Source organism: Pteropus vampyrus, unplaced genomic scaffold (genome assembly GCF_000151845.1).
Source record: "Pteropus vampyrus isolate Shadow unplaced genomic scaffold, Pvam_2.0 Scaffold161, whole genome shotgun sequence".
Lineage (NCBI taxonomy): Eukaryota > Metazoa > Chordata > Mammalia > Chiroptera > Pteropodidae > Pteropus > Pteropus vampyrus.
The window spans coordinates 1,628,565-1,633,786 of record NW_011888942.1 but is presented as its reverse complement, the minus strand read 5'-3'; positions in this window follow the sequence as shown (position 1 = coordinate 1,633,786).

The following is a 5,222-nucleotide window of genomic DNA, read 5'->3' as shown; positions in this document are numbered from 1 at the left end:
TTAAAACTTCTTTAAATTTACCAGAAAATCTCTAATTTTTTTCTTCTGTGCTTCACTGTATATTAATTAACTTGTTCTATTTTAAGTCTATTTTATTCTCCTTTACTAGACTGAAAACTCTTTGAAAGTAGAGACTATGAATTTTTTTAACATTTTATTTCTGTATTAGTGCTTGGTACATGGTCAATATTTAATATCTGGTTGTTAAATAAGATTATTTTAACATTTGCAGAGCTATTAAAATATTTTACATTTTTCTTTGAAAAAATTAGAATCCCAATTTTTGAAACCATTGTATGATTTCTTTATCATCTTTAACTGTTTGGTTTTATAATTTCCAAAGAAACAAATAGTTAAATGACAGGGGATAATTATAGATCAGTGATATTTGTTTTTATCAATTATAATTTGTCCTTAGCATTAAACAAAATATATTTTTTGTTTATAAAATAATAGTTTTCAGAAGGATGACATATTTGTTATCTTTAAAATATTTAAACATTTCTTGAAATAATAAAGTTATGAGCTGCGTTATAAAGTCATCGCATTTACAATGTTATTTTGGACATTACATATGGCTCTAAAATTAACATTCTAAATAGTTGTTTAGAGTTTCAGACAACTTCTTAAAAAAGTGCTTTCTTCAAACAAGCTCATTATGTTCCATTTTATTAAGGATAAATATAAAAGATAGATATTATTAAATAGTATTGATAGATACCATGTAAAATTCATATGATTCTATTAAAGTTTCTCTAGTAACCTGAATCCATTATGTAAAGAAGCATCATCATACTCGAGCTTACTGAAATGATGACAATATGTCCAACCAACAGTGTGGCCTGACTCTGTCAAACTTCCTCTTTCTTTGATGTAAACAATTGTACTCTAATCTTTATAGAATCTAATCTAAAAAGCCATTGGGTTTTCAAACTTGTAGTAAGGATCCTGCTTATTATACTTCCAAATTCTAGAAGAAAAGTGTTCAAAATGCACTTGTGAGATTTCCTAAATCCACTTATGGCTACATCCATTGCAGAAGAGAGGTAATAAAGAGTCTTCGTTACATGTACTTATATAGCAGCACATACAAATGTAATTAAGCAAAGTTAAGGTAGTCCAAGGTTAGGGAATCATTTTCCTCACACTTGTACACAATTCAGATTAAACTGATTGAATGTCAAGAGATGATAATGTTTCTCTACCACTTGCGTGGCCCAGAGATCATATTCCTCAATCCCATTCTGTAAAAGGGAAAATTCATATATTCCTCCACTGTCATGATGGGCATCAAATGTATTTTCATTGAACCAGTAAACAGAAACATCGATATAGTACACAAAATAACTAGAACTAAGTTGACATCTTAAGGTACTTTCATACTTTTTATAATTTATTCCTGTTTTTTTTTTCCTCACATAAAGTCTATAAAATAACACGTCATAATCTGTTAGAAAGTTATACAGAAATTAGATTTAGAATTTATTTCAATTAAACAAAGCATAGCCCCTGTAAGCCAGTCTCTTAAAAACAAAATAAGGTAAGGCAGCATGGTTTGTAATTATTCTTAAAACCTAAAGAATCTGAGGTTGTGATGACTAAAAGTAACATTGTGTGTTCAGGCACATTGTTTGGAGACTTTGAGATTTTTACAAACTGCAAAAATGTGAAAAAGATTTATTTATCAATATAATCTTTTCTCAGATATTTATTATTACACTCTATTATTACTCCCTTAAATCCTAAATTATAAAGGCTTTTAATCTGTGTGAGGGAACATTCAACTATTATTATATTATATATTATAGAATATAATATTTATTCAATATGAATGAAATATGTGATCACAAATTAAATTTAAATAATAAGGGCAGGAATCCTGCTTGTGGCTGAGATATAAACACTGCCAAATGTCACAAATAGTGAAATTGTCCTCGTTTATAGAGCAGATTGTTCAAGAGGGTTAGTCTATTTGTTACCTGATTAAAGATTTCAAATGTCACAGAATGTCTGTGTCTTCGAATCCTGGTTAAGGCTTAAGGACAATGGAAACCAAATTATATGTAATTAAGTTCCAAATCATACCATTACATCAGTCCCAAGGGCCCTTTTGTCTGATAGCAGCATTATCTTAGTGATTTTAGTGGATTTCTTAGAGTGGAAGGAGAAGCTGCTATTTTTTCCTCTGGTGGAAGTGGTTTGCAGCTTTGAAAGTTCTGTAACCAAATATATTTTAATTTGGAGCTAAGCTGATGCTATGTTGTTAGCACCCAAATGTTTGTCCCCAGGAAAGTTCATAGTAAGTCGCAAACAAACAAAAGCACACTAATGCATTGAGAATTTTATGCATCTTTTAAAGATTTCAATAATTCCTTCCTACGCTGTATGAGCGAGCCCCAAACACATTTCTGCTGCTTTGTGTATCTCCTTGATGTAGGGCAGTAATTTCTAAGAGCAGTTCCTATGTGAGGAGTGAGAGATTTGCTATCTTAGTTACTGTGTTCTTGGAGTGGTTACAGAGGCTTGAGGTTGTCATATAAAAAGGAAAAAGAAATAGTGAGCTGCCTTTTGGGGTTGGAAAATTCATTTTCACTCACTAAATATGTTACTGACAAACCAAGAGGATGTCAAAAAATAGTTCTGGTATTCTGGTATATATATAAATTTGCCTTCTCATTATTTTATATCTATTTTTTTTTTTAAATCAAGAGCATCAGTCGGCAAAAGGCAATACTTTACAGATAAGAAGCTATGAAGTCAAATTTGTGGTACAAAAGAGTAAAACATGTAGTGGTTCCCAGCCTGAATCTCAGGGAGACAGAGAAATCAGAAGGGTCAGTCCTTATGGAATATGTTTTCATAAGCAATGAAGGTCTCCTGTGAAAATCCAACATGAGATTCAAAGGAGAGAGTCAAATAACCATAACCCAAGAAGGAGGTTCAGTTGTGAGAGGAAAGAAGAATTTCAAGAACTGTATAGTGACTTTTCTGTGTTCTTGCACTGATTGATCTTCAGGTTTGAGGGAAAGAGGGACTGACATTTATTTCTGCAAGAACAGTTTCAATAAGCTCTGTGAAACGTGGAGTCACCCATAACAGTGCTTTGCGATCCACCTAACAGGGTTAACACAAATGGAATAGAGGCTTTTGCTCCTATCTTCCCTTCCCATACTTTTCTTTAAGCTTCACATCCCTTAGCAACTATGGATGCTTCAGTGCACTGGTGCTGAAGCCCACAGAGAAAGAGTTACAGAAGCAATTCAGGAAAGGAATACTATTAACCTAGGGAAGCCTTGGGTATTATTGTTAATGTGACTTTATGTACACAAAGAGCCAGTGTAGCTCTCAGTAAACTTAGGTGGCACATATTTTTCCAGATAGTCATCATATGTACATACCTACATATGCAAAAACAAAAACAAAAACAAAAACAGAAAACAATTTTTTTTAAAGTCCTGTAGGTCTAATTTAGCACTGACTATTGGTTTAGGTCAGGTTCCTTAGAAGTAGAGCCTAACATGGGAATTCTTATGCAAATGAATCATTGAGATAATGTTCTCAGGAGAAAACTGTTAAGAGAGTGGCTGAAGCAAGTAAGGACAAGGGAAAAAGATAGGCAAGGAGGTGGGTCAAGCTCAGCAGTTTTCAAAATGTGGTCCTCAGATCAGCAGCATCAGCATCACTTGAGAATCTGTTAAAATGCAAATTCTCAAGCTCAAATGTACTGAATCAGAAACTCTGAGGGTGGGAGGGAAGGGTCCAGTAATCTGTGTTTTAACAAACTCTTTAGGTAGTTTTGATACACAATAGAATTTGAGAATCACTGGTCCAACTGAAGTCTAACCTCTGTCTGATCTTACAGACACAGCAGATCTGTCCTTCTGTGAGACAATATAGGCAGTTTTGTACTCCCTTTGAGTTAGATATTGGTTGCAGACATGTCCTGGAGAAAAGCATAGCTTTCCAGGCATTTCTTGGGAAGGTGAGTACCATGGACGTCTTGAGAAAAGGATGCAGCTAAAGAGTTTTGGCAGCTGACATTCATAATTATGAGATAGATGCATCGATCTGGTAAAGAGCATCTAAAGGAAGCACCAACAGCACCTAGGACAACTGTATGTTCTGCCACATGGAGTTCTGTGTAGGTAAAAGAGATTTTGTCCCACTCTGAGGTCCAAAGTTCTAGTAGGACTTTCAGGCATCGATGACTCCAATTTTGGTGTCCTTGACTTCCTCACTTCATCTTTTTTTCTTTCTTTTTTTCTATTACATTTATTGGGGTGATTTGGTTAATAAAATTATATAGGTTTCAACTGTACAAGTCAATAATACATCATATGTATATTGTATTGTGTGTTCATCACCCAAAGTCAAATTTCTTTCTGACACCATTTATTTGACCACATTTACCCTTATCTACCTCCCCATTTCCCCCTTTTCCTCTGGTAACCACTAAACTGTTGTCCATGTCCATAAGTCTCTGTTTTTCTTGTTCATTTTTCTTTCAGTTTTACATCCTGCATATGAGTGAAATCGTATGGTTTTCAACTTCTGCCTGACTTTTTTCGCTTATGATTATCTCAAGATCCATCTATGTTGTTATAAATGGCAATATTTGATCTTTTCTTATGGCTGAGTAATAGTCCATGTACCACATCTTCTTTATCCAATCATCTATTGAAAGCTACTCCATTGTTTCCGTGTCTTGGCCACCATGAATAATGCTGCTATGAACATTGGGGTGCATCGTCTTCATCTTCTTTGTTCTAACCAGCATACAGATGCCAAAGTCAAAGTGAATACTTCAAACCTAGAGCACTATGGACCCACAAGGGAAAAAATATGGAATAAAACTAACTAGAATGAGAGAGACACCTCATTTCTTTAGACACCCTATTTGGTAAATATTTATTAAGTGCTACCTCAGTGCTGGGGGAAAAAGCCCCTATTTATAGTTACTGGGGAGAGCACATGGAAGAGGGAATGAAATGAGACAATAGTAGTTTCCTATAATCTGGGAGAAACCTTCTGAGGAATTACAGTGATGGAAGAAAAACTTGTAGGAATTGATTGCATGTCTGAAGAGAGAAGACTGGGGGCCCAAAAAGGACATAGATCCAGCATAGGCCCCAAAGTGGGAGGTACCAGGAAAGAAGAAAGCTGTAGCAATGAAAGATATCTATGCCCTGACATCATCTTCTGTCCTGTTGCTGGGGCATTCT